Source organism: Macrobrachium rosenbergii, chromosome 9 (genome assembly GCF_040412425.1).
Source record: "Macrobrachium rosenbergii isolate ZJJX-2024 chromosome 9, ASM4041242v1, whole genome shotgun sequence".
Taxonomy (NCBI): Eukaryota; Metazoa; Arthropoda; class Malacostraca; order Decapoda; family Palaemonidae; genus Macrobrachium; species Macrobrachium rosenbergii.
The window spans coordinates 47,296,053-47,316,052 of record NC_089749.1 but is presented as its reverse complement, the minus strand read 5'-3'; the positions used below and the strand labels follow the sequence as shown (position 1 = coordinate 47,316,052).

Sequence of the window (20,000 nt, the reverse complement as noted above, 5' to 3'; positions counted from 1 at the left end):
TGAATTTGTGGGCAACATGAATTTATATGAATAAAGGGTACAGAGGTTTTAAAATCAATTTAACCATTTGGATTCAATACGAAGACTTGTCTACTTAATCATTGAAACCGCAGTTATTACTCTCTCTCTCTCTCTCTCTCTCTCTCTCTCTCTCTCTCTCTCTCTCTCTCTCTCTCTCTCTCTCTCTGGTTTAAACGGTAGCTTCCTCATCCAACTTGCAAGAGGTGACGGATTCTTTCCCTGGCGGGAAAGTAACTGTTTGGCACATTCCCTTAAATCCACTGTGGTACTTTTCATCTTAGTACCTGATGGTCGCGGCTGTTGTGGGTCGCATTTGGGAGAGGAGAGTATGAGTCGGAGGCAAAGATAGAAAATATTAAACCTTAACGACCTGTGCTCTGTCAAGATATATGTGACCAATTCATGACAAAATTAGGAAGGCCTCTACGAAAGAACCTTCACCTTTGCACCCCCCCCTTCCCCTTGAATTCTCACGATGCCAGACAACCCTAAGTCGAGTCAGACTCAGGCACCAGGTGTTCTCGGCCGTGTTGTAGCAGCCATTGAAGCCCACCTGCAAGTGTGTATATATATACATATGTATATATTTCTACTCTGGGATATATATATTTTGCTTTGGGATGACTTTTTAATATATACCTTTTCTCCGACAGGCAGTGGTAAAGCCAGAAAATATCTTACCTAGGCCTTTAATTATTTGTTTTTAATGTTTTTCCTTTTGATGTATTCCTTTGATGATATGATTTAACACGCAGTTCCAACAGTAACTGGCATTATCAGTTTTTTGGCTGTCAGTGAATAATAATAATAATAATGATAATAATAATAATAGTAGCAGTATTTAAAAATACTCATAGTAGCATGAGTCTTGAAATGGAGAAACAAATCCACAGTTAGGTGTATGTACATGTATTAAAGACAAATCTGTACCGAAAGATTTTGGGAAACTGTTCGATTCCCCATTTCAATTGAAAAGGGGAATCGAACAGATTCCCAAAAGCTTTCGGTACAGATTCATCCTTAAATATATGTACATATACAGTACATAACTGTGGATTTGTTTCTCCAGTAATAATAAAAATAATAAACTTTATGGTCACTTTAGACGATAATGGTAATATACTGCGCATGCTCACTGCTATTTATGTCTGGCCCATGGCAGTAAAAGACACACGTACAACAATGACAGTTATATTTTTAATAGGGCAGCGACCCAGACTGACAGGTGACCCCAAATCAACCTCAGCTACTGCTCCGAAGTGTTTGCTGTTCCGAACAAAGACGAGTATAACCAATATAGCATCGACTGGAATTAAGACTGAATTTATTATAAGTTAGTTATTAATGAATTTTCATGTGAAGGTTGAAAGTAATTTCACCACATTTTAAAATTTTAATCACAGGTAATTTCACACACACTAGTGGCAGTCAGACTAATTGCAAAATTTAATGTTGCGCTCTCGTTATGAACAGAAAAGGTACTCAAAAGTTTAGAAGACGAGTAATGAAAACCCCTCTAACATAAAAGCTAATATCGTTCTTCTCTTTGAGGGCTTAATGCTCAACTTTTTTTCTCCCTTTAGAAGAGAAGTTAAAACGAGGAAATGAGACGTATGAGTTGCTTTCTTTAGCCTCTGAAAGAAGCTTTGTGCCTTTTAAAGTAGCTCATTTACGGAAGTAATTCGTGAGATGGTGAGGACACCGCTCACTTTCGCTCTCTCGCACGTAGTTTATTTACGGGGATCATTCATCCTTGCACATAATATACACACATTTTACTTATCTCTCATGTACCACTCTTATTTTATTTCTCTCTCTCTCTCTCTCTCTCTCTCTCTCTCTCTCTCTCTCTCTCTCTCTCTCTCTCTCTCTCTCAGAGATTCGTCTTATACCCTTTTATCTCTCTCCATGCTTTTATTGGTCTCTTATTTCCCCACATCTCACATACCCCATAAAGTAAATATTTCAGTTGATGATTAATCGATGATTTGTGTAATAACAATGACTGTGATGATGTCTACCTCAGTCGATCTACACCTGCGTTAGTCAAGAAACGTAGTCAACATAGAGGATTTAATCCTGATGCTTAAATTTAGGCACCGACAAAAATGAAAAAAATTACGTAGTAAGACAATATGAAGAGTTTAAGAGCTTTTTCATTACTATCCGATCATTTGAATCAGTGAATACAGAAGAAAGTGTGGAATTTCAGTACTTATTTTGATGTTCACCGATCTAAGGTGTAGGGAATACAGAGGAAGATAAGGACTTTCAGAACTTGTTTTACTACAAAGGACGACATTAAAAATTAGCCAACATAGACGATGTGGAATCCTATGGCTTTGAGATGTCGAGTCATGAGTTGCGGAAATGTTGGCACTATTTGTTTGCTGCAAGAAACACATGTTCATTAAATAGTCAAACTTTCGCTGCATGACCTAACGTAAGGTTATAAATACTAGTATTGACTAGTATTAAGTGTGTAGCCGAACGTTCTGTGAATGGTCGAACGTTTGCTTTGTGGCCTAAAGGTAATTCGCAATGCAACTCAAAGTTACCTACATGACGTAGCGTTTGTAATTTGGCCTCTCTTAGGCGTATAACCTAACTTTTGTTGTATCGCCATCATTCCGCTGTACAGTTTACTGTTAGCTTTTTAACCTAACATATAGTATATGGCGTAATGTTTGCTATACAGCCTAAAGTCCACTGTTTGACTTATGCTGAAGTGCATAGCCCAGCCTAACGTCTGCTCTATTCTCAAACATACTTTATTCGTTGCAAGAATCTGCGCCTGCGGGGAAGAAATTCTACAGGTAAAGAAGGGGTAGAGGTGGTGAAAAAAAGATAAAGTAAAAATTGAGAAACAGGAGTGGTTCTTCAACCTTCCTTTTTTCACTTTTTAGTAAGATTTTTGTAGCGGTTTCTTTCCACGGAGCTCTTTAAGTTTCCTCGTCCGTGAGATACTTCATCGAATTTTTAGAGATGGGTGAAGGGTTTGGAAAAAGCTGGTTTACTTCGATTTGTTTTTTATTCTCCACTTTTAGTGAGCCTTTTCATTTTTTGCGCCCATGCGCCATTTTGTGTGTGTGTGCGAGTGCATACACGCGTTTGTGAAAAGTTCAGTGCTCCTCCATTTTAATATTCTGTGAAAGAAAACTACTGTGATGGCTATTTGTCTGTCCGTCCGCACTTTTTGCTGTCCGCCCTCTTAAACGTTACTGAGGCTAGAGGGCTGCAAATTGGTGTTGATCATCCACCCTCCAAAACATCAAACATACCAAATTGCAGCCATCTAGCCTCAATAGTTTTTATTTTATGTGAGGTTAAAGTTGGCCATAATAGTGCGTTTGGCACCGTTATAGGTGCCAGCAACGCAAGCCACCACCGGACCATAGCTAAAATTTTCATGGGCCGCGGCTGAGAGTTTCATACATCATTATACTCTGTACAGAAAACTCGAGTGCGCCGAAGAAACTTCGGCGCATTCTTTACTCGTTTAAATTTTGTTTCATTTTAAAGATTGTTTCAGGTCCTTGATACGTTTCCTTTATTTAGTTGCCAGTTGATTGGTTGATTTATGGTTCCATGGCATCGCCTTCTGTTGTGTAGCTTTGGAAGTTTCTTCTGCTTTATTACTCCGGATTCAAATATTTTAATTAAGGATTGCGTCTGTGTCTTCCTTCTCTTCAATGTCCGGTTAATATCATTCTAAATCTGTATCTGCTGCTATCATTATGAACTGATTACTCAAAAATAACATAATTATCACCAATCCGATTTTATTATAAAAGTTTATGAGCGTTTTATAATTATTAAATGCGTGTTTCCATCACCATCATTATTTTTATAATTGTAGGTTTAGTAATTTTGGTCCTCTTTATTACGATATAGGTCCCATGGTGTAATGGTTAGCACTTTGGACTCTGAATCCAACAATCCGAGTTCGAGTCTCGGTGGGACCTCATGTAACGACGTATTTTGTTGCAATGGGGAAAGCTCTTTTAAAAACTGTTAAATCGTAGAACCAGCTGTGTACAACACAAAGACAATTGAGGAGCCAAAAATACGAGATGGGGGGAAAAATACTGTAAGTCGAAAAGTCCAAACAGGTCAAACTCGGACAAGTTGCTGAGGCTAACAAGATTTTGACAACACACCGATTCGGTGCTCCAAGGTTTTGCAAGTTTCCAAGGACGTATGTATTTCTCTAATAGTTTTTCTGCTATCGTGATATTTTTTCTATGTCCAGTTCAAGGATTATTTATTAATTCATTTATTGACTTTTGCGTCCTCGTTGTTTTTGAATCTCCCACCACCCCCTCCAGCCCCGGCGCCCACTACTGACAAAACATTTACTAGGATAACGAATAAGAAACTTAAGACGAATGAAATCAGCAAAACTCTTGCATCTCTTTTCCCACTTAAGAAAATGTAAGAGTTCGAAAAACATTAAACGTATGCGCCTGAGGATACATACGGTTCAAGCCGTTTCCTGCACTAGGGAGTGGCTCCTGAGAAAAGACGTGATCATCGCAACAATCACACCAGCAGACACAGCCTGCCTACCATATGATCGTATCATGTAATTTATATATATATATATATATATATATATATATATATATATATTATATATATATATATATATATATATATATATATATATATATATATATATATATATATATATATATTTAAACATGTATGTATATATATGTATATGTATATGTGTAGATCTATATATAAAGGCAAATGTCACGAAGGAAGGAGTGGCATTTGCGTTTATTTATACATTCATTACGTTCCATATCTTCGTGATTCAGTAATACATACACACACACACACACACACACACACACACATATATATATATATATATATATGAATTAATTTTCATCACATCACCGAGATTCTATGTACACAAACATTAAACTACAAATGTCGTTTAGCATCCAGTGCGCTCTACCTCGGAAATAATACCGAAGGAGAATTCTAATTGATAAGTGGTTACGCCCCCTCACAGGATCGAACTGCCGAAAGTGAGAACCAACGACGTTCAGTGACGCCCTAGATCACCCGATATTTGTAGCTTAATGTTTATATGTCATATATATATATATATATATATATATATATATATATATATATATATATATATATATATATATATATATATATATATATATATATATATATATATATATATATATATATATATATATATATATATATATATGTGTATGTATATATATATGTATGTATGTATGTATGTATGTATGTATGTATGTATGTATGTATGCAAGCCATGAGACATAACTAACATAGTATGTCTGGAATATTCTTAATATATTTGTTTTCTGTAAACCAACATAGCAATTAACGTACTTCTCGCGTCATTGGTCATGATGGTTGTGACGCCAGCATTTAAATGTTAAACGGTTAACATAATTAGTAAGCAGTATTTAGGAAAATCATTAAAAGGAAATCTCGGAAAATTAATTACATTAATCATTACAGTTCCAAAGGAGTCACGATCATTTAGTATTCACGCTCCCTGTCTCCATACCCTAATTCGTCTCCCTCACAGATTCCTCTCTTGTACTTACCGTAATCCCCTCAGTTAACATGATTCCCCTCGTACCAGTTCACTTGGCACCGTAGTTTCCATGGTATCGTAATTCCTTTCGTATCTTCACTTATCTGGTGCCTTAATTTCCCTGTTAACTTGATTCCCCTCGTACCCTGATTTAACTGGTACCGTAATTTCCCTGTTATCGCGATTCCCCTCGTACCCTAATTCACCTGGTACCCTAATTTCCCTGTCATCTTGATTCCCCTCGTGCGCTAAGTCACCTGGCATCGTAATTTCCATCGTGTCCTAATCGGATCGTAATTCCCTTTGTACCCTGATTACCATCAAACCCTAACGCCTGAAGGACACTAATTCCCCCTGAACCCCAATTCCCTTCGTAACCAAATTCCCCTGTATCCCGATTCCCCTCAGCACTAACTCCCCTCGCGTACATACCCTGTCGCAGCCCGCGCCCTTTCCTCCGTGGGGCAGGCAAGCCTCTTGCGTCAGAGAGGGCAGAACACCGACGACGCTGTAGTGTAATCGTTTTGATAACTCTTTCCTGTTATCGTGCGGTGGGACTTTCTGCGTTGGTAACAGTGTGGACGAAGGGAAATGTATATTCTCTCTCTCTCTCTCTCTCTCTCTCTCTCTCTCTCTCTCTCTCTCTCTCTCAGAATAACATCTCTTTTCATAAGGAATATTAATATATTTAGTAAATAGATCATTCTCTCTCTCTCTCTCTCTCTCTCTCTCTCTCTCTCTCTCTCTCTCTCTCTCTCTCTCTCTCTCTGAAAAACATCTCTTTTCATAAAGAATATTAATATATTATTAAGTAAATTGAGGATTCTCTCTCTCTCTCTCTCTCTCTCTCTCTGTCTCTCTCTCTCTCTCTCTCTCTCTCTCTGATTCAGAACAACATCTCTTACTTTTTAAAAAAGAATATTAACATATTTCATTTAGTAAAGGGAGGGTGATGTTAATTGTATAGAATTCTCTCTCGCACGCGCGCAAAAAAAATAAGTTTTTCTCCCTTTTTAACTTATTTTGTGGAAGCCGTTGAAATTCTTTTTTGTTTGTTTATTGAAGTGTTTGTGACTAGTATTTGTAATAAACTTGATCGAGAGTATTTGATTTTTCCGGTTACAATTAATATTAACAATAACCAAGGCATAATTTCAAGTGAGATATCTCTGCAAAAAAAAAAATAACTCAAGCTCTCTTGTAAATACATTTGCATTTATATGAAAATTAGGCTGTAATTACAATAAAATTATGCTTATAAAGAAAGTAATTCACACCCTAGACCCTATTATTCCGGTAATGATTACTTTTTTGGTGTTGTTTTACGGTGTCTGTTAATTATTGTTATCATTAAAACTCCTCTATTATAGCTTCTTATTCTTCTTAAATTTCTGTAGGCTTTGATCTTACATGGCAACGATAACTTCAAAAGTAGATCTTGGAAATTTTTTATACATATGTACATATATTCATATATATATATATGTGTGTGTATGTATATGTGCGTATATGTAACACATATATATATATAAAAATTACAGGATCTGTTTTTGAAGTTATCGCTGCTAAGTAAGATCAAAGCCTACAGAAACTTAAGAAGAATAAAAAGTTATAGTAATGGCATTTTAATGATGACAATAACGAGCGGACACCGCAAAACCACGCGCCCTAACGAACTCACCATTCCACCACACATATGATCACTTCTTAAATTATTAGGAAATGTTTCGTTTCTAATTAACTTCGTTATCTGACCAACACCAATCAATCCATTTTACTGCTTCGCCTACGATTAGCAAATCTTTACGACTGCAGGGAGATGGACACAGTGTAAAAAGGAAATCTGAAATCGCTACATATTATTAAGCGAATGAATGTATGTATGTATGTAAGTAGGCTGGTAGGTAGGTAGGTCATTTGCATTAAATACGAATTAGTCACGGAAGAAAACCTCTTAATTTTCATTCGTTTAGTAATATTTTGTGATTTCAGAGTTCCTTTTTACGTTGTGTCCATCTGTCTGAAGTCGTAAAGATTTGCTAATCGTCGGCGGAGCAGTAAAATGGATTGATTGGCGTTGGTCAGATAACGAAGTAATTAGAAAGGAAACTTTTCCTAATAAATTAAGAAGTGATCATATGTGTGGTGGAATTGGTAAGTTCGTTTGATTTGCTGTGAGGGTAGGCTGACCGATGTTTTGCAACTGGCGTTACGCTAAACGGGGTCGTAGATGATAATTAACATTCTTCTCATCTGGGTCTTCGTTGCGGGACATTTAATATATTTCCATAACAAATAAGAATAATGCCAATGTACAGCATTACAACCGAAGAGGATTCTGGGTTATTTTAATTTTATATGTTAGCAGGATTACGCTATGACTGTCAATAAATAATAAGATTTTGGAACCAATCTGCAGAGATTAGCGGTTACTGAGTGCTCTTGTATATTGGATTTTTCTGTTATACAGGCCTGTTCATGCTTCATCTATTACGGTGGGGAATAACTCCGATAGAGGTTATATTGTTAATTCCTATCACAGTTGAAAAGGCCTATTGAGTCTATAAATTATCGCTGCTTGCAGCATGATTTGCATTACGGCGTTTCCATCTTGCTTTAAGACGAACGAAACAGAACAGAAGCTTAATGACGAACTCCAACAAACCTCAGGTTGTATGATTACTTTAACTCTTACTTTCCCAGTGCTTCCATGCTTAGCAAATCTCGGCCTACCTCTGTTTTCCCTGAATATTGCAATTCAATTCTTAGGGTATCTGACTTAGTAAAGTCTTACTTAACCAGTTCTGCCGTGCCTAGGAATTCTCTTCCTGCTTCCATTCTTCGGGAATATTGTAATCTTCCACTTTGCAAATGACGTGTCTCGCTTATTCCGATGTTTAGCCCACCTATAGCCTCTCTGTTTTCCGTAATTTCCTGCTAGGCTGCTATCCTCTCGCCGGGTAAAACCCACTCTTTTTGTTTCATCACCCTTTTGTTATAAAGGTCGTCCATGCCGTCGGCCGCTGCATTTAAAAAGGAATCTTAATCTAGCACCCGTCAAACACTGATGCACATAAACCTTTGAAGTAGCTATTGGTTGTTTCTATAATCCCACACGAAAGCACGCTTATTTAGGCTAATATATATATACATATATATATATACAGTATATAATAATATATATATATTTATATATATATATATATATATATATATATATATATGTGTGTGTGTGTGTGTGTGTGTGTGTGTGTGTGTGTGTGTGTGTGTGTTTATGTATATGTATATGTATGTAATGGACGTAACAGGGTTAAAGTTAAAGTTGATTGATGATCGAGATTCGCTATATTATAGCTGTACGAAGGACGTTCATCAAAGCATTGCTGTTTTCGGGCTTAAAAAAGGAACTTGCACCTGTGAAAAAACTGTAACTTGTTACGTCGAGTACAACAACATATCTACACAGTGAAATTAAAATTACGTTTATTTTCCATATAGCAAACGCTCGTAAATGTTAAGGTATTCGTCGTAAACGTGAATTGTGTTAGTGGTCCCTATTTTTTTTTTTTTTTTTTTTTTAAGATAAATTGAAGTATGATTGTATTGAATCTAAGGAAAAATGTTCCGCTCTGAAATTCTCGGAAATGTTTTGACAAAGGGGAAAATTAATTTCCACCTGGGAAGCCGAGAGCTGTTTACGTTACGTAACGCACCTACCAGGCCGGGGGCTGTTAAGTGACGCTAACGGATTCCCTAAACTCGGTTCTCAAATCCTTATAAATAATTTTCCTTGTAGATATGAATTCTTTACTCTCTTCGCAGGTACCACGACCATGGCACTTACTCATTCCTTAGGATCATATTTACGGAATCGGAGCAAGTTTTGTTCAGTATTGTACGCGACATTGAGGTACATGAGTTATGCAATATCCAGTAGATGTACTGTTGTTACGTTTGGTTGATGTTTTTGCTGTTTTTAGTGTTTTTTATTATAGTTACTTTTATTATAACATTCAGAATGTTTAGTACAGAGACAAGTGGGTAATATTGCAAAATAATTATCTTGGTGAAGCGAGAGAAACAGATACCTGATTGAAGGTTTCACTCCGTTGGGGTGAGGGTTGCTTCTTTGAGGTCCTTCCGTCTTTCTTTTTGATATAATGGTAAATGTTCTGATAGGTCTCTCTCTCTCTCTCTCTCTCTCTCTCTCTCTCTCTCTCTCTCTCTCTCTCTCTCTCTCTCTCTCTCTCCCCGCCCCCAGCTGTGGCAGAGATATTCTGGATTTCTTCTTATTTAATGGAAACTCGTCGGTAATGTTCCTCTCTTCGCCTAGCCTAGGGAGGGAGAGAGAGAGAAAGGGGGGGTGGGAGGGAGAGAGAGAGAGAGAGGGCTGTTCTATGAATGGCTTCACAATTCGTCAAGGCCCTCATGTTTTGGTAGCATACATTTGACACAATGAATGCTCATGTCTCATATCTCCCCCTCCCCCCCCACTACAGCCCTCATCAGTCAACCAAAAATCTTTTATGTAATTTGTTTCTTAGTCAGCAGAGGCATACTGGATCCGTTTTTCATTGAAACGCGCCCACACCTCTGCCCAGCTCTGGTTGAGGAGGCAAGGACGATGAGAGAGAGAGAGAGAGAGAGAGAAAGAGAAAGGATACTTACCCTTTTAGGTATTTGTGTTTATTTAGCGGCTGTTAGACCCCGTTGTAATCTGCCCTTATGCCAACTGTTGTAAGAATGGGAATTTCGACAAATAGCGAGATAAATAGGCGACCGGGAGGAAGCCATTCTAGGAATTCCCGTTGAAATTGGAGATTACGTGGTGTATGGGTAAGCCAACGAGCGAGGGGAATGGCTTTTGTGTTTTGAATTGTGTGGGGGATGCCTTGCGTCGTACAGTAATATTCATATTTTGAAATGAAAAAAAAGAAAACACGCACAGTCAGGTCATAATGGAATTTTCGTTCAATAGGTTGAAATAAAGAATCGCTTGAATGATTTCCATAGATTGCTATAGAACAGTCTTATCATGCTCCTAATTTTCTTATGTTTAAATGAAGAAAAAACATCGGTATGTCGTTTGTATGTTCGTAGCTTCAATAATTATCTATTCTTTCGTAGTATATCTTCAGTATGATCCTGGCACATTTACTTTCCATATAAATTATTGAGCTGACATAAAAAGAAAATCTTATAGTTTTTATATACAGATTATGAGAATCTATAGTCATGACATATAATAAATTTCATTTATTGAAATACAGAAATCAACTTCTGCATTTCAAATAGACGAAAATATTAATATTTCAACAGAGATCGATGTTGTGGCCTTGCCTTACATCTTACATTGATTTTGTTAATCAAATTTTAAACCGGAAAAAAATTAAATATAAAATGTATTGAACTTAAAGTTAAAAAACAACAAATCAAGATATGCTGGTACTGCTAATAATAATAATAGTAATAATGTTGATCTTGAGGACACCGAAAATGGCATAGTAAGACCATTTTTTTTATATGGTTTTGAAAATCTTTAAAAATGGAAAGCCCATTTCTGGACCAGAAATTTATCAGAGCATTAGTAATCGTGATAATAAAACTTGTGCTAAGTAAACATGGGAAACAATAGATAAAATAATAGTTCAAATTTATAATGGTAATAATAATAGTAGTAATAAATTAATATAATTTCGTGGACTTTTTCAAGAAAAAATCTTTGTCATATAAAAGCAATATAATAATGATAATTCCAGATTTTTATATCCAATCGAAACGACAATATTAACGATGAAAGTGATTATATTAATAACAGATTTATCAAAAGGATAATAAAAATTCAAATTTTTAACTCTAACAACAGCAGCAGTAATAATAGCATCAGATTTGTTAAACTGTTAACAGCAGCAATAATAATCATACTTGATATAGTGTTTATAACACCAGTAAGCCCCACTGTTGTCACAAGACGCCGTGTCAACGAAACTAAGCTAATGCGTAGCTCGATAGTCGTAGTACCCGACACTTGAAACCTTTAGGAAAACCCAAATTGTAAATGTTGAAATTTTGTCTTCTCACACCGGAAACCGTAATCTCGGCAGATAAACAGTTCTGCCTAAAAAACGTTATGTTTGTTTCGCCATCACACGAAATATTAAGCTTTTTCAAAGTTTTTGTTGAAAAAATCGTTGCCTCGAGTTTGAAAAGCGTGCGAGTTTTTTTTTCTATAAAACTGAAGGTGTTCGGTATGATGACAGTGATGAGGATAATGATAATGTTAACGGTTTCACAATGAGTAGTGTTAATTGTGGTGATAATGATAATATAATACGCGAATGATGGCAATAGCATTAATTTATATCTGTATCTCCATTATCAGCAAGCACGGAAATGAAGGAAATTGGAAATACCAATAATTTCCAAGGCAATTTTCCAACAAAAAGAGGTAGTAATTCCAAAAAAAAAAAAAAAAAAAAAAGGTAATTGAAAAGACTAATAATAAACTGTAGTTGATTTTTTATATTATAAATAAATGGCAAATTAATGAAAACGTGCACAAACATCAGGACCAGAGTGAATGAGAAAAATCGGCAAGTCTTATGTTGGGGTTTCACGATGGCTGCTTTGTTTATCTAATTACGATAAAGGACGAAGTATAGCTCCTGTGGTAAAAGTAGAATTATTAGTAAAAGTAATCTTCATATAATTACCCTCATCAATCATTTGGTAGTATTATTTGTAGTACTTCTTTGTCGCGTATAATTGCTCGTATCCCTTACCTTTTTTTTATTTTTTTACAGATAACTTGAAGAATCGAATCCCCAGCCAAATGAATTTTTCTTAGACATTTCGATATTCTTGCTGTCTATTCATATCCCTTTCTAATCACAGGCTCCTGCGCTCCGTAGCAATATTAGACAATTATGGTCTGTTACAAATTTCGGATTTTTGCAAGGTATTAACAATAAGAGTACATTAGGCCTTCTCATAATCGAGTTACGTTCTGCTCTTAAGAACAAGAGCCGTTGCTGAATCTAACAAAATATATCTGAGCTTGCCTGATGTAAGTGGTGACACCCCGTCCCCTTCGTACTACTACAGAGGAAGGGTAATTTCCTGAGAACTCCAATCTTGTATTTTGTTTCGGAAACTGTATGATACTCTTCTTTTACACGGGGTTTGTGCCGATTTATGAGGGTAAGCCCTAAACCCCCCCCTCCTTTTCTCCCCCTCCCCACAAGTTCTCGCTCCCAAAGGTAAATGGGTAACCTCGCAAGAATTCCAATCAGGAATTTGCTTTCGGAAAATGGACATCTGACCCAGACATTGCAAAATGGAAATGCCTTGAGGATATGGCAACGGCATTTACTATTCTTCCAAAACATGGTACGGTCTTCGACAGCCCAGGAATTCAAACTGGCAATATTTTTTTTTTTTTGTGCTTGCCGTGGGCAATTTGTCATGCCTGAGGGCCTTTGGAAGGTACAGAGATAGAAGCCTGGAATTGCCTTTGCCCTCTAACAGATGATTGAAGGTGGTGGTGGGTCTCTTGTTTGATGATATTCTGGTTTTGGGGGGAAATTGTTTAATGATCTAAAAATTGGTTTATTTTTACTTTATTTTGAGTAGGTGTACAGTATGGATCGTAGATAATGACACGTCTAAGCTTCGGAATTCTTTATCGGATTTTGGAATCCAGCAGTCTGTTCACCTACCTACAAAGCCAGATCAGAATAAATGGAAATTCTCTCTCTCTCTCTCTCTCTCTCTCTCTCTCTCTCTCTCTCTCTCTCTCTCTCTCTCTCTGCTTTGAATCAGGTGTCTGTCTTGCCTATTTTCAGTATTGGATAGTTGTCATTACAGTTAAATGTTTAATTGGAGGGACGCTTGATGACTTTTGTACGGTTTCTTTGCACTGGGAAATTTATATCGTTAAATTAGCCCAATTATAACACTATCAAATAGCACTAGTTGAAAATAATGATGACGTGTCAGTAAGATATGAAATACAATTTTGGGTGGTTTTTGTGGTTTTCCCCTATGATAGGATGAGATTCACGCGAAATGTACGTGTGAAGTTGCATATATGTGTGACAAAAGCTAGCAAAGCCACTTTTGAAATATTACACCAGCGTCTTTGCTAGTTGGCAAGATACAAACCAGCCAAGGTACTTTGGACAAAATCTTATGAAATAAGGTATTCTTTGGCCTTGCATATTTACAACGCACCAGCCTACTCAACCTACGTTTGAAACTATTTAATGGAGTCTTAGTAGATTTCCAGAAGGTTAAGTGACAAGCCAGCTAAGCCATATTTGTAGCTTATGTAGACACAAGCTGGTTAAGCTACGGTCGAACATATCACTGTACCTTCTGGCAAGTTGCGACGACCAACCCCTGCGAGCCACATTCGAAAATGATATTATCATACGAGATACAGTTTCGGCGGCCTTGCAGGCGCTGCAGCAGCAGCGGGAGAGATCATAAGGCACAAACCAGCTCAGCATCATTTAAAAACGCCTCCCTCATATGAGATACACACCGTCATTTCTGTGGCGAGATATATGGAGAGAGATGTTTGTTAACATTTACGCTGCTGAGGTTCACCGGTTTTGTTTACCCAGAGCGGTTTAACGGAGGTTAATGGAGTCCGGATTCTCCCGGCGTATCGCTTCGCGGGCGGTATTATGAGAATCGAGAGGTCGGGGTCTGCGCCCCAGGCCAGCTTCATTTATGCCCTTGTGGAGTTTTGTTTGTACATTGCGATGTCGGAATTATTCTCTCGTGCGTTGTTGTTGTCTTGCTTTGTTTTCGTTTTGATTAATTTGTTCGCTTGTTATTTTGTTCTTGTGTTCTTCCACTGCGTTGGTTGGTACCTGTATATGTGTTTGTATATCTCGTATATTATATATATATATATATATATATATATATATATTATATATATATATATATATATATATATATATATATATATATATATATATATATATATATATATGTATATATATATATATTTATATATATATATATATATATATATATATATGTATATATATATATATATATATATATATATAGATATATATATATATATATATATATATATATATATATATATATATATATATATATATATATATATATATATATATATATATATATATATATATATATATATATATATATATATATATATATATATATATATATATATATATATATATATATATATATATGTGTGTGTGTGTGTGTGTGTGTGTGTGTGGTTCTCTATTGAGTCCAAAACGAGTTCATATCAAAACTGTAGAAGTAGCGTTTAATTTCATTTTTTCAGCTCTCTTGGACAGCGTACGAAACTTATTGCATAAATTTATTCCATGAAATAAAATAAAGATAACCTTTGGTAACTTGAATATAAGTTACATGTACGGCTTCATCGCATCAGTAATAGTCTTGAAATCCGGAAAGCGTATCTCTTGTAACTGCATTTTGATTTTTTTTTTATTGCTCTTTGGGCGCCTCCCTCCCTCCGCACATACACAATATGGTACCCGGAGAGGCCTTCTCGAATAAATGTTAATTGGTGTATGTTGATTAACCTAAAAGCTGCTCTGAGCGAAGGGTTGCGGGCACTACAGCATTTGAAGAGTTTTGTCGAAGATCGAGAGTATGGTGGCGATATTTCATTTTCATGCCACTGAGCATTCTAGATGCTAATCACTTTTAATTGGCTTATGAGCTCTAATGCTACTTTGACCTTTGGGTGTTCGCGTAAAACATCGGACTCAGTCGAATTCCTCAACTTGTACTAACTTTTATTGATGCTAAATCGTTATGATTTGATATACTTGGTTGTCGCCACGTACGGGATCTTTTCTGTCGCGAGCGCTTCCGGTCTCTACGGCAGGGTAACCATAAAAGGACTTGGGGGTGCTCAAATCCCATTGTTATTTTTGTTTGCTTAGTGTGTTAGCTACTTTATTTGTTATATGTGCTCATTAGGGCTTTGCAAGTTAGTTCTCTTTTAGGTTGTCCTTTGTGAATATATAGCTGAGGTAATAATAATAATAATTTACCATAATAAATCTTTACTTCCACTATGGGGTGGTTCCAGAGAAATAACGAGACAACGATCACTGCCACGTTCATACTTCAATTGCTGAGTCGTAGATTATCCCCGTTTATAATAATAATAATAATAATAATAATAATAATAATAATAATAATAATAATAATAATATTATCTGAGGGAAACTTCGTTGAAAAGAAGGGCATTCTGTATGCCGTTGAGCTTATATTTTGTCTTTTCATCTTGGCGTATAAATTTCTTCGTTTCAGCAGGTAAATTATAAAGCAGTAAAATATAAAGCAGCTGTCCGAAGTTCATTTATTATCAGGCGCTTCGGTAGTCGTTCTACCATTAAAAAGGATTTGAATGTCACCAGGCGTGTACATACAGGACAGTGGTAGAGCGGCTACCGAAGCGCCGGATAATAAATGAACTTCGAACAACTGCTTTGTAATTTACCCGGTGAAACGAAGAAATTTATACGCCAGGTTGAAAAGGCAAAATATAAGCTCAGCGGCATACAGTATGCCATTCTTTTCAACAAAGTAATAATAATAATAATAATAATAGGAACATTCTTCTTTCAATGAAAGTAAAAAAATTATCCGTTCCTAGAAATGAGGTGCATGTAATATAATAATAATAATAATAATAATAATAATAATAATAATAATAATAATAATAATAATAGTAATAATAATAAAATGATTCCATAAAAACATCAAAAGGGTAGAAATTATAGCGAATATTTTGAAGACAACTGTCTTCCTCACTTGTCAGTTGAGGAGGACAGTTATCTTCGAAATACAGCACTATATCTACCCTTGGTGTTTTTATGGCTCCTTTTATTAGATGGAATTCTGTTTTAACAGAAGATATTTTATAGCCATATATATATTTACATATATAATATATAGAAATATATACATATATATATTCATATATATATAATATATATATTATATATATTTATAGAGAGAGAGAGAGAGATATGCTAAATATTTTTCACCTTTTATTTTTTACCAGTGACAGTCACATGCATGAGAGGATTCGCAAACACGACCTTATCAATTCTATACTTATAAACATGACCATCGATCAAAAGCTCTCTGAATGATATCTCGCAATTTGGCGCGCAGGTTCAGAACGTAACGCAAAAGGTGACCGCCTATATGCATAAATCAAACAACGAGGAGGTGAGTTTGCATATAGACAAGCACAAAAGAGAGAGAGAGAGAGAGAGAGAGAGAGAGAGAGAGAGAGAGAGAGAGAGAGAGAGAGAGAGAGAGAGGACGTCCCACGCACCCTGCCCCTTAATCTCGAGAGATACGGTGGAGTTAAACATTGTGTTTTCCCAGTAGAGCGAAAGTACACATCGCATGCGACCGGAATTCGGATTTTCCCATCGAGATGAGCACAGGAAATTCTCCTGAACTTGACGCTGCTTATCGCCGGAGAGAGAGAGAGAGAGAGAGAGAGAGAGAGAGAGAGAGAGAGAGAGAACCTGTAGCAAGGAGAGAAAGAAAAATCAGTTGCTCTACCAAACTGGGCGTATGTCAGCACGCTCTCTTAATCCTTGAACATCGTGAATGAAAATATCATACTGTCGATGAGAAAAATGTTGTTGTGGTTATTATTATTGTTGTTGTCAGAATAGGGTGGTCTCTTACTACTGTAGATATACACTGTTACTTGAAGGAATGATATCGTTCTGAATAATATCGGTCGGCCATTAGTCTTCGTGGTAGAAGTGCATTCAGCAGAACAATTTTGGCGTTTAGACATTTGGAAAGAATTTAATTTTTATTTTATTGAAATACTATATTCGTTATGCGCTTATGATTACTTCCCACTCGGACAGTAAAAATCACTGTCTGAGTATTAATGTACCTCACTCCTTTTGGTGGATAGTGCCTTCAGCATTAGACCCATGCATTGATAGCATGAGCTGTAGTGCCAGTGGGCATTCGGAAGCTCATAAGGACGCGAAAATATACAGCCACAACCGTCGGAAGAAACCCAACGGAAGAAAGAAAAGAGTATCTTCAATGTGGGGCATAGAGAGGCTTTTCAAGAAAACAACAGATCTAAGAAAAAACTGAGACGATCACATGATTTCCGGTAAGAAAATGTACAAAAGAGAGAGAGAGAGAGAGAGAGAGAGAGAGAGAGAGAGAGAGAGAGAGAGATATGAGCTTCTCAGATCTGTCGCTGTTACGAGTTCCAATTATAAGGCACCTGCCACAGAAGCTCCGTGAATGTCTATTGACCACATGATGAGGCATCAGCTATTTTTTCTGAAGAAAAGAGGCCGCGTGATATACACACTTTCCCGGGGATTTGCATATGAATCAATGGCCGAAAGTAGGCATCGAATCTAATACTGCGGATTAGATTTTATTTTTTTTTTTTTTAAGGACGGGTGCGTGTCTTCAGCGTCTGTGACTCAGTGTCTCGTGGTATGTGTGTGTCTACGTCCGACCGTGTGTGTGTGTGTGTTTTTTTTTTCTTACGGACTTTGGAGCTGAGGAGTTGTTGCTTCGGTTAATCCGTAATTGGCATCTCCAAGGATAGCTTCGTGATAATGAAAGCTGATATGACCACATATGCTGCCATTACCAGTGGGGCTAATGGGTATATGAAAGGGCAGATAGGTATCAAGGGAGGACAGGTTAATTTTTTGTAGACGCCGCGGACCACCTCCGCGATTCCTGCACGATTCCGAGTGGCCCGTCCGCCCACAGACGCACATCCGTCAGGAAACGTCAGGCAGGTGGCTACGATGAGGGTACACTCACTGGCGCCATAAGGGTTGGGGGCGGGGGTGGATTACGATTGGGGTGGTCGGGAGGAGGCACGAGAGTAAATAAGTAAATAAATACAAGGAAGGAAATGTTTCAGTAAAATTCAGTAATGAAAATAAAACGTGAAAGAAATGCAATAGAGTATAAACAGGTAATCTCGCACGGGAGTGAAAAATGCGCGGGCGTAAGTCGACCCAGAGAAGTACATCTAGATATTTTATTTAGAGAGAGAGAGAGAGAGAGAGAGGGTGTGAGTTTCTTGCTTGCAGAACCCAGGACCCACTTATGAGTCACAACACGCTGGTCACTCATCAGGTAACAACAGTATATTTTAGGGGGTAGGGGAAGAGTAAGCATAGGGGGAGAGGGGTAGGGAGAAGTTGATGTGGGGGCGGGGGCATGGACTAAGGGTGGATGACTCTACCTCCAGACAAACACGGATTTGTTTGCCTGATCCAGTGTCGCCCTTGGGATAATCATGAGGAAGGAGGCAGAGGGTGTCCGGTGTCGGGGGGGGTGGAAAGTCGGGACCTCATCCCTTCCCCCGCCCCCTCCCCTCCAAAGGCATGGAGGAAAGTCAGGATGGCACATCGTGTCTATTCTGGCGTCGGTGACCTTTCTTGCTGTCACCTCTGTTACTCGATGGAATTCAGCCCTTTCTATTATTAGTTACCCGTGTCGTAAAACGGTGGTACACAAGTTTTTCTTTCTTAATCGAAATTCCGATGGCCATTTTTAATGATACTCTGAATGAATAGTCAAGGCAGACGATAATCTGGGCGCGTGCGTATACCCTTTGTGCGTTTTAGTGTTTTTTTTTTTTATTTTGTTTTTACCTATTTAAAGTCTTCATTTCCGTAGGGGGTTAGAACAGTCCTTCACTGGAGGGGTAGGTAGAGCTTTCGGCCAGCACGCTGTTGGCCCAGCGTTCGACTCTCCGAGAGGCCAATGAAGAATTAGAGAAATTTATTTCTGGTGGTAGAAATTCATTTCTCGTCATAATGTAGTTCGGATTCCACAATAAGCTGTAGGCCCCGTTGCTAGGTAACCAATTGGTTCTTAGCCACGTAAAATAAATCTAATCCTTCGGGCCAGCCCTAGGAGAGCTGTTAACCAGCTAAGTGGTCTGGTTAAACTAAGTTATACTTAACTTTTAACTTAACGTAGGGGGTTAGTGCCGTCAGTGCACCACACACGGTGACTGTAGGCATTAGGCCTACTTAAGGTTCTTTGCAGCGTCCTTTCGGCCCCTAGCTGCAACCCCTCTCATTCCTTTTCCTCTACCTCCGTTCATATTCTCTTTCTTCCATCTTACTCTCCACACTCTCCTAACAATTGTTTCATATTGCAACTGCGAGGTTTTCCTCCTGTTACACCTTTCAAGCCTTTGTATTGTTAATTTCCGTTTCACCGCTGAATAACCTCACAGGCCCTAGCGCTTGGCCTTTGGCCTAAATTTTATATTCTGTTCTGTTTCTGCGATTGCCCAGTGAACTCAGTT

General features: G+C 37.4%; 1 protein-coding gene and 1 non-coding gene across 2 annotated transcripts in view; one reads left to right on the top strand and one right to left on the bottom strand.

The window, feature by feature from the left end:
• Window positions 1-20,000, bottom strand: part of LOC136841973 (uncharacterized) — a 61,585-nt gene that overhangs the window by 33,284 nt on the left and 8,301 nt on the right. The window lies entirely within an intron of this gene.
• Window positions 3,915-3,986, top strand: TRNAQ-CUG (transfer RNA glutamine (anticodon CUG)). Its single transcript has one exon. It is a non-coding gene; the product is annotated as a tRNA-Gln (tRNA).